We start from the raw sequence: 9658 nt of genomic DNA on the forward strand, positions 1-9658 counted from the left end.
TTTTTTAATGCGTCTCTGCCAGGGTTGTGTAGCATAGATTTGACCGATGACCTCAGACTGTTTCCCTGATAATGACTGGGATTGAGTGAGCTTGTTTTGGGGTACTTTGCCTTGTTCAACCTGTGTCCCAGAGGCACCCTGGGTAATTGAGTCATTGTCTTAGTTGACTGGACCAGTTTGCTGGGTTCAAATACTATTTCAGGTATTTCAATTACTTTTCAATATATTTCTGAACACGTCTTCAGATAATCTTGTTATTAAAAAAACAAGTAGTTGAATATTGGATTGTATTTGGAAATACACATGGAAAGCATTTGAAAATACTCAAATACATGGACTGAAATATACCCCCCCCCCCCCCCCCCCCCCATGCATTCAACCCAACGAGGTATTTGAAAATAGTATTTAAAATAAGTATTTTTTTTTAGGGCAAGTATTTGGTTTTTAGAAAAAAACTATTCAAATACTGAAAAAAAAGTTCTGCTTTTGAGCTGTGTGTTTTAAAATACTTAAATACACAGATATAGAGTATTTAAATAAATAAATACACAAATACACACGCATTTGGAGACATAACGGCATATATATGTTTTATTGTTTTAAATGTAAGTCAGTTAAGAACAAATTATTTACAATGACGGCCTACTTCGGCCAAACCCTAACCTGGGCGAAGCTGGGCAAATTGTGTGCCGCCCTATGGGACTCCCAGTCACGGCCGGTTGACACACAGTGTCACGTTCGTCGTAAGAGTTATCGGACCAAGGTGCAGCGTGATATGGTTACCACATGTTTATTAACTGAAACGCACAAAAAAAAAACAATAAAGAATGAACGAAACGTGAAGACAATGGAGTGCTCACAGGCAACTACACATAAACAAGATCCCACAAACACAGGTGGGAAAAATAACTACTTAAATATAGTCCCCAATTAGAGACTTCTGTAGCCAGCTGCCTCTAATTGGGAATCATACAAAACACCAACATAGAAAAAGAAATTAGAACACAACATAGACAGATATACTAGAACGCCCCCTAGTCATGCCCTGACCCACTACACCATAGAGAAACAATGGCTCTCTATGGTCAGTGTATGACACACAGCCTGGAATTGAACCAGGGTCTGTAGTGACACCTATAGCACTAAGATGCAGGGCCTTAGGCCGTTGCGCCACTCGGGAGACTTCTATCAAGGGGGATACTCAGATACGTTCAGATACTTATACTATTGTTATAAGATACTTCTTGGAAAATCAACAGTAATACTATTGATGTTGAAGTAAATCTTCCGGTTGTCATTGAGGAAGGGAGGCAGGAAGGGAGGGACAGAATGTTTCAGGGGGGTGGTTGACAGCTTCAGACCGGGGAGATTGTAGGAAAAGACATGGAGTGTTCTTTTTACTCACTGATACGGATCAAAATAAGTCCGTGTGATTTTGCAGTAGTGTATTTAAAAAATATATATTATTATTGTCGTTGGATGTTCTCACATTTATAAAAATGTGTTATTTTGTTTTTATTAAGGTATTTGCTAAGCACCATCGGGACTCTTGTTGAGTGAGGAGATGGGAAGATGAATTGATGAGAACTGAAGTATAATTCTGTATTGATTTGAGACAAGGAATATTTTTGAAGAGGAGATGGCTGTGGCCAATTAGACCATCCAAACGAAAGGGGCTTTGCGGGTTATGTTTCAATGTCAAGTAAAGTAAGCAAATAATGAAGTATATTGAATGAATATAACACCTGTAGCATGACATACGATGAAGAATTGTCCTGTACACACACACTACTTAAAACACACATTAACTTGTTCATATTCACAGCTTATATTTGTTGTCTCACTCTACCTTGTGTAGAGTACGTCTGCAGTGTTAGCCTGTGCTATCTGTTATCAGGTGAGTTATATATTAATTATAATTATTATATTGTATTAAAAACTTCTTATTATGGTCATTTCCTAGCCGTTCGATATATTCTCTATATCAGCATACAGCATGATGCTTCAATATGAACGTCTATAGCACTGTTCAACACTTCCTATTTTGTTTTGTTGTTGACTCCAAAATAAATTGAGAGTACTTTTTATTTTTTATTTTTTTTAACTTACAAAACCAAGTACATTTATTTTGGATGACAAAATGACAGTATAATTTATGTACGAATGACACATGTTGAGTTATTGATGTGATAACGTAAGTTACAAAATTGTGTTTATAGTTAAAACAAACCTTCGTTGTGATCCGATGTAGGACATAAATACTCAATATGTAAATACTGCAGTTTTACACCTTAAAGATGTTTTCCTTCCTGGTTATATTGTATTGTACCACATGTACTCAGAGTACACTTATTGTCCATATGGTATTTCAGATTAGTTTCACGTTAGTGCAATGGATTATAGTTGTTAGGTGTCCCTTGTTCTTATGTGTTACGTGTTTTACCATCCTATTTGTTCTTGTATGTTAAGGTTAAGTGTTTTCATATCTTGTTTGTTCTTGTGTGTTAAGGTTAAGTGTTTTCACATCTTGTTTGTTCTTGTGTGTTAAGGTTAAGTGTTTTCATATGTTTGTTCTTGTGTGTTAAGGTTAAGTGTTTTCATATGTTTGTTCTTGTGTGTTAAGGTTAAGTGTTTTCATATGTTTGTTCTTGTGTGTTAAGGTTAAGTGTTTTCATATGTTTGTTCTTGTGTGTTAAGGTTAAGTGTTTTCATATGTTTGTTCTTGTGTGTTAAGGTTAAGTGTTTTCATATGTTTGTTCTTGTGTGTTAAGGTTAAGTGTTTTCACATCTTGTTTGTTCTTGTGTGTTAAAAGGTTAAGTGTTTTCACATCTTGTTGTTCTTATTTTTCTAAAACAACTATGTAAGCACCACTCTGTTTGTAATCGTTTTTTAAAATGCTCCAAAAAATTAAATTCTGAGTTGTATTTTTTTTCCCTACTGACAGCACTTCACCAGCCTCTGGAATCAAGATCCTTCAGATGACAATGTCATTTATGTGAAGAATATTGTCTTAGTGATTTTATTACATTAATTACAAAGTTGTGGACAATATTGAAACAAATCTGATACAGAACATAAATCTTCTACATATAAATACTGCAGTAATTACCTCAGTTTTGCAGTTAGAGTTAAAAGGTGGTTTCATGCCTGGTTGTGTGGTGTTGTACTGATGTCCCCCTCAGGGGCTAAACACAAATGGTTATTTCCAGAGAAGCTGTGTGACACATTACTAATGCATGACTATCACACCCTTGTCTTGTCGGGCCACTATGAATCAACACATTGTAGCCGATTAGTCATAAGCACATCAACATCATTTGAAAAATAAAGTTAAAAAAAAAAAAATTAAATATTTGAGTAATAAAACGCCATTTAGTAATGTTGTTTTTTTGGTTGGTGTGATCAAAACGCAACAGGAGAAATGCAGTGAAGACACAGGGCTTATAGAGCAAGAGACAGGGCTGATTGAACAAGAGACAGGGCTGATTGAGCAAGAGACAGGGCTTATTGAGCAAGAGACAGGGTTGATTGAGCAAGAGACAGGGCTTATAGAGCAAGAGACAGGGCTGATTGAGCAAGAGACAGGGCTTATTGAGCAAGAGACAGGGCTTATTGAGCAAGAGACAGGGTTGATTGAGCAAGAGACAGGGCTTATAGAGCAAGAGACAGGGCTTACAGAGCAAGAGACAGGGCTTACAGAGCAAGAGACAGGGCTTATAGAGCAAGAGACAGGGCTGATTGAACAAGAGACAGGGCTGATTGAGCAAGAGACAGGGCTTATTGAGCAAGAGACAGGGTTGATTGAGCAAGAGACAGGGCTTATAGAGCAAGAGACAGGGCTGATTGAGCAAGAGACAGGGCTTATTGAGCAAGAGACAGGGCTTATTGAGCAAGAGACAGGGTTGATTGAGCAAGAGACAGGGCTTATAGAGCAAGAGACAGGGCTTACAGAGCAAGAGACAGGGCTTACAGAGCAAGAGACAGGGCTTATAGAGCAAGAGACAGGGCTGATTGAGCAAGAGAAAGGGCTGATTGAGCAAGAGAAAGGGCTGATTGAGCAAGAGAAAGGGCTGATTGAGCAAGAGACAGGGCTGATTGAGCAAGAGAAAGGGCTGATTGAGCAAGACATGGGGCTTGTTGAGCAAGACACAGGGCTTGTTGAGTAAGAGAAAGGGCTGATTGAGCAAGACAAAGGGCTGATTGAGCAAGAGAAAGGGCTGATTGAGCAAGAGAAAGGGCTGATTGAGCAAGAGACAGGGCTGATTGAGCAAGACATGGGGCTTGTTGAGCAAGACACAGGGCTGATTGAGCAAGAGAAAGGGCTGATTGAGCAAGAGAAAGGGCTGATTGAGCAAGAGACAGGGCTGATTGAGCAAGAGAAAGGGCTGATTGAGCAAGAGAAAGGGCTGATTGAGCAAGAGAAAGGGCTGATTGAGCAAGAGAAAGGGCTGATTGAGCAAGAGACAGAGCATATTGAGCAAGACATGGGGCTTGTTGAGCAAGACACAGGGCTTGTTGAGTAAGAGCCGGGGCTTGTTGAGCAAGAGCCAGGGCTTATTGAACAAGAGCCAGGGCTGATTGAGCAAGAGACAGGGCATATTGAGCAAGAGACAGGGCTTATTGAGCAAGAGACAGGGCTTATTGAGCAAGAGACAGGGCTTATTGAGAAAGAGACAGGGCTTATTGAATTTTAAAAAACAAGTAAACAATTAAATACCATTGTAATATTGTAAGAAAATGCCCATTAGTATGTCATATATGCTTAGTGCGGCAAAGAGTGAGATGCAGGAGATGTACGCTATCTAAAAATTAAAGACTGACTATACCTAGGGCCTTAAGTTCTAAGATTCCTTGATTCCTTGATTCTAAGATTCCTTAATTCTAAGATTCCTTGATTCTAAGCAATATTCTGCTGCTATTTTTATTGACTTGGCCAAAGCTTTGATACGGTAGACCATTCCATTATTGTGGGCCGGCTAAAGAGTATTGGTGTCTCTGAGGGGTCTTTGGCCTGGTTTGCTAACTACCTCTTTCAAAAAGTGCAGTGTATAAAGTCAGAAAATCTGCTCTCTCAGCAATTGCCTGTCACCAAGGGAGTACCCCAAGGCTTAAACCTAGGCCCCACACTCTTCTCAATTTACATCAACAACATAGCTCAGGCAGTAGGAAGCTCTCTCATCCATTTATAAACAGATGATACAGTCTTATACTCAGCTGGCCCCTCCCCGGATTTTGTGTTAAATGCTCTACAACAAAGCTTTCTTAGTGCCCAACAAAGCTTTCTCTACCCTTAACCTTGTTCTGAACAACTCCAAAACAAAGGTCATGTGGTTTGGTAAGAAGAATGCCCCTCTCCCCACCGGTGTTATTACTACCTCTGAGGGTTCAGAGCTTGAGGTAGTCACCTCATACAAGGACTTGGGAGTATGGCTAGCCGGTGCACTGTCCTTCTCTCAGCACATATCAAAGATGCAGGCTAAAGTTAAATCTAGACTTGGTTTCCTCTATTGTAATCACTTATTTTAGACCCCAGCTTCCAAACTAACCCTGATTCAGATGACCATCCTACCCATGCTAGATTACAGAGACATACTTTATAGATCGGCAGGTCAGGGTGCTCTCGAGCGGCTAGATGTGCTTTACCATTTGGCCATCATATTTGCCACCAATGCTCCTTATAGGACACACCACTGCACTCTATACTCTTATGTAAACTGGTCATCTCTGTATACCCGTCACAAGACCCACTGGTTGATGCTTATTTATAAAACCCTCTTAGGCCTCACTCCCCCCTATCTGAGATATCTATTGCAGCCCTCATCCTCCACATACAACACCCGTTCTGCCAGTCACATTCTGTTAAAGGTCCCTCAAGCACAAACATCCCTGGGTCGCTCCTCTTTTCAGTTCGCTGCAGCTAGTGACTGGAACGAGTTGCAACAAACACTCAAACTTGACAGTTTTACCTCAATCTCTTCATTCAAAGACTCAATCATGGACACTCTTACTGACAGTTGTGACTGCTTTGTGTGATGTATTGTTGTCTCTACCTTCTTGACCTTTGTGCTGTTGACTTTGCCCAATAATGTTTGTACCATGTTTTTGTGCTGCTACCATGTGGTGTTGCTACCACGTTGTTGTCATGTTTTGTTGTCGTCTTTGGTCTCTCTTTATGTAGTGTTGTGTTGCCTCTCTTGTTGTGATGTGTGTTTTGTCCGGTATTTATATTGTATTTATTTATTCATACATTTCTTATCCCAGACCCCCATCCCCGTAGGAGGCTTTTTGCCTTTTGGGAGGCCGTCACTGTAAATAAGAATTTGTTCTTAACTGACTTACCTAGTTAAATAAAGGTTCAATATTTTTTTTTTTAAGTATGCTAAATACAACCACCATCACCATAAAAACACATTATCCTTCTGTCGTCCCATTACATTTTTAGTCAGAGAGACTCTCTTTCCATGGCTTTGAACATACTTGTTGATGCAGAATAAGCGCTAGGAAAACATTTGTGCATAGTTACAGAACAAGGGCGAGAGCGAGGTGTGATTTATCTTGCAGAGGCTCAGCCAAGTCAAGGTTGAACAGATTGTAGAGACAATATTGTGCTTAACGAGCTGCCAAAGTTACACTGCTGTTACAATGCTGTTACACAGTAAGGAACAGATAAGACCAGGACACTGGATCAACTTCACACGAGCTAGATTATAAAATATCAAAGCAAATCTGATTAGAAATGACTACTGTATTAATGGAATGGAATGTATCGTGAGAGAGAGAGAATCCATTATAACTATGCTTTTAAGCTTCCCTCCTGTTGGTTGTTGTATTTTAAAACCTCCTTTAAGTGTTTATGAAGCTTTATGTAGACAGTAGGGAATAAGATGGGTGGGGACGGTCTGGAGGAGAGAAAGTTCAAAGAAGGAATTGAACCCACGATCATTGAGCTGTAACGTACTGCTCTGGACTAGAAGTGTCATCACTGGACCATCCAGACACCCCTACCTCATACTCCTAAAGACAAATCAACAGCGTTGTCAATTATACTATGTAGAAGTATATCTCAATAATCTAAATAATATACATATTGTGATTGAGATATTTTATAAGAATGAATTGTATTGACGATACACCAAGCACCAAGAAGATACACCAAATACAACCTCTTCATCCCACAGTATGGACAAAAAATAAAATGTAAATAAAACACGAACCTACACATGAAATTTGGTCAAGTTGATTCTGTCTGTGACGTACAAGCTTCAAGATGATTCTAAAATGTGTTTTTTTTCATAGTGAAAAAGGACTCCCCCGAGATCCAATTCAAGCTAAAGAGGTTTAACCCTGATAAGAATTCAATAGAATACATTTACTAGAGTGAGTGGGTGGACAAATACTGCCCTTTGAAGACTTTCCACGTTCGAATCTGACCCGTTTATCTTGTTCTGAAGACATTTTGCCCCTTGTAAGATATATATAGCTGTTGATAACTTAAATGTACACTGAATTGAAGCTCTCTACAGCTAGAGATAACAGCATTAAGCACCACTTAAACACCATTAGAATGTGTCATAGGTGACATCATGTTGACACTAGGCAGTTGGCAGGAAATGAATTGGGTTCAGGTAAAGCCTCGTAAACCTCGTAACTTGGTCCTAGTACTACACCCACCTCAGATTTCCACCGGTATTCTCAGCCAATCAGAAGTCTGTTTTCACATTCCAAACGGAATCCAATAACCTGGGTTACAACTGATTTTGTTTGATCCAAGGCATCGGGTTATCACTAGCCAGAATTTCATAATTGGACAGTTAAAACAAAACAGAAGCTGTGCTGTCATCGTGTACTGATTAGCCGTTGCTGTGTAAAATTATTAGAGTTATTAGATCATGGCATTGTAATTACATAGCCATTACATGGTATGAGGCTAATTTAATGCACCTATTCTGTGAAGTTTTTTGTTCGAGAGTCTTTTATCGATGTTGAATCACAAGTGGCGACGGGAAGCCCGGACCGGACACAGACTTCAAACAGCTTCGGCACCCTGGATCCAAAGGTTCCGGCGTCTTCATCCCTGGTGGCTTCCGCTTCAAAATCAGATCCGGAGGACCTGCCCCTTCGTCCTCTGTTCTGTCTCCCTCTCTGGTGCCTTCTAACTGGGTTTCAGATCTCCAGAGCTCCCCCTCATCGGAGCATGAGGATGTTTGAGATTCCCGGCCCCTCCACCAGCCACGATGGATTCTACAGCTGGCTTTGGTCCATCGGGCCTCGCTGCCTATCGACCTGAAATAATTGGCCTCTTTTTGGAAACTTTCCGACAAGTTCCTTAAAATCCATCTTCAGCAGTTCTGAGCTAGCCCTCCTAATGTTGTTTGCCTCCACATGGACTACGACGGCGTCAGCTCCGGGCATCTGTCGAAGAACAGTAGGAAGTGGCCTTGTTATGTCCTGTAATCGTGCTCCGGGATAGCACAGGGTTTTCGTCCCGGGAACCGAGATGTTTCTCACCATAGAGCTGCCGATGACGACAGCTGGTGCAAAGACTGAGTAGGTACGGCCGCTCTTTTTCCACAAGTGGCCTTGCAGACCCCCCGAGGATAGAGCGCTGTGCCACAAGGTTTATGAAATCAATAAAACTTGCTAGCAAGAGATGACATTGATTTTCTGACTATCTCTGAAACTCAGTTAGAAAATACCTGATGATACAGTGGTAGCAATACATGGTTATAACATCTACCGAAAAGACAGAAATGCCAACTGGAGCAGTTTTGTGGTCTTTATTCAGAACCTGATTCCTGTAAAGCTTAGAGACGATCTCATGTAAAATACTGTTGAAGTAATATGGCTACGGGTTCATCTGCCTCACCTAAAGCCCATTCTGGTGGGAAGCTGATATAGACAGTCAGTATCTGGATAATGTTAAATACTGTTGAAGTAATATGGCTACAGGTTCATCTGCCTCACCTAAAGCCCATTCTGGTGGGAAGCTGCTATAGACCACCAAGTGTTAACAGTCAGTATCTGGATAATGTAAAATACTGTTGAAGTAATATGGCTACAGGTTCATCAAATCAAATCAAATCAAATCAAATTTTATTTGTCACATACACATGGTTAGCAGATGTTAATGCGAGTGTAGCGAAATGCTTGTGCTTCTAGTTCCGACAATGCAGTAATAACAAGTAATCTAACTAACAATTCCAAAACTACTGTCTTGTACACAGTGTAAGGGGATAAAGAATATGTACATAAGGATATATGAATGAGTGATGGTACAGAGCAGCATAGGCAAGATACAGTAGATGGTATCGGGTACAGTATGTACAAATGAGATGAGTATGTAAACAAAGTGGCATAGTATAGTATAAAGTGGCTAGTGATACATGTATTACATAAGGATACCGTCGATGATATAGAGTACAGTATATACGTATGCATATGAGATGAATAATGTAGGGTAAGTAACATTTATATAAGGTAGCATTGTTTAAAGTGGCTAGTGATATATTTACATCATTTCCCATCAATTCCCATTATTAAAGTGGCTGGAGTTGAGTCAGTGTCAGTGTGTTGGCAGCAGCCACTCAGTGTTAGTGGTGGCTGTTTAACAGTCTGATGGCCTTGAGATAGAAGCTGTTTTTCAGTCTCTCGGTCCCA

This window comes from Oncorhynchus mykiss, chromosome 31 (assembly GCF_013265735.2).
Source record: "Oncorhynchus mykiss isolate Arlee chromosome 31, USDA_OmykA_1.1, whole genome shotgun sequence".
NCBI classification, from domain to species: Eukaryota; Metazoa; Chordata; class Actinopteri; order Salmoniformes; family Salmonidae; genus Oncorhynchus; species Oncorhynchus mykiss.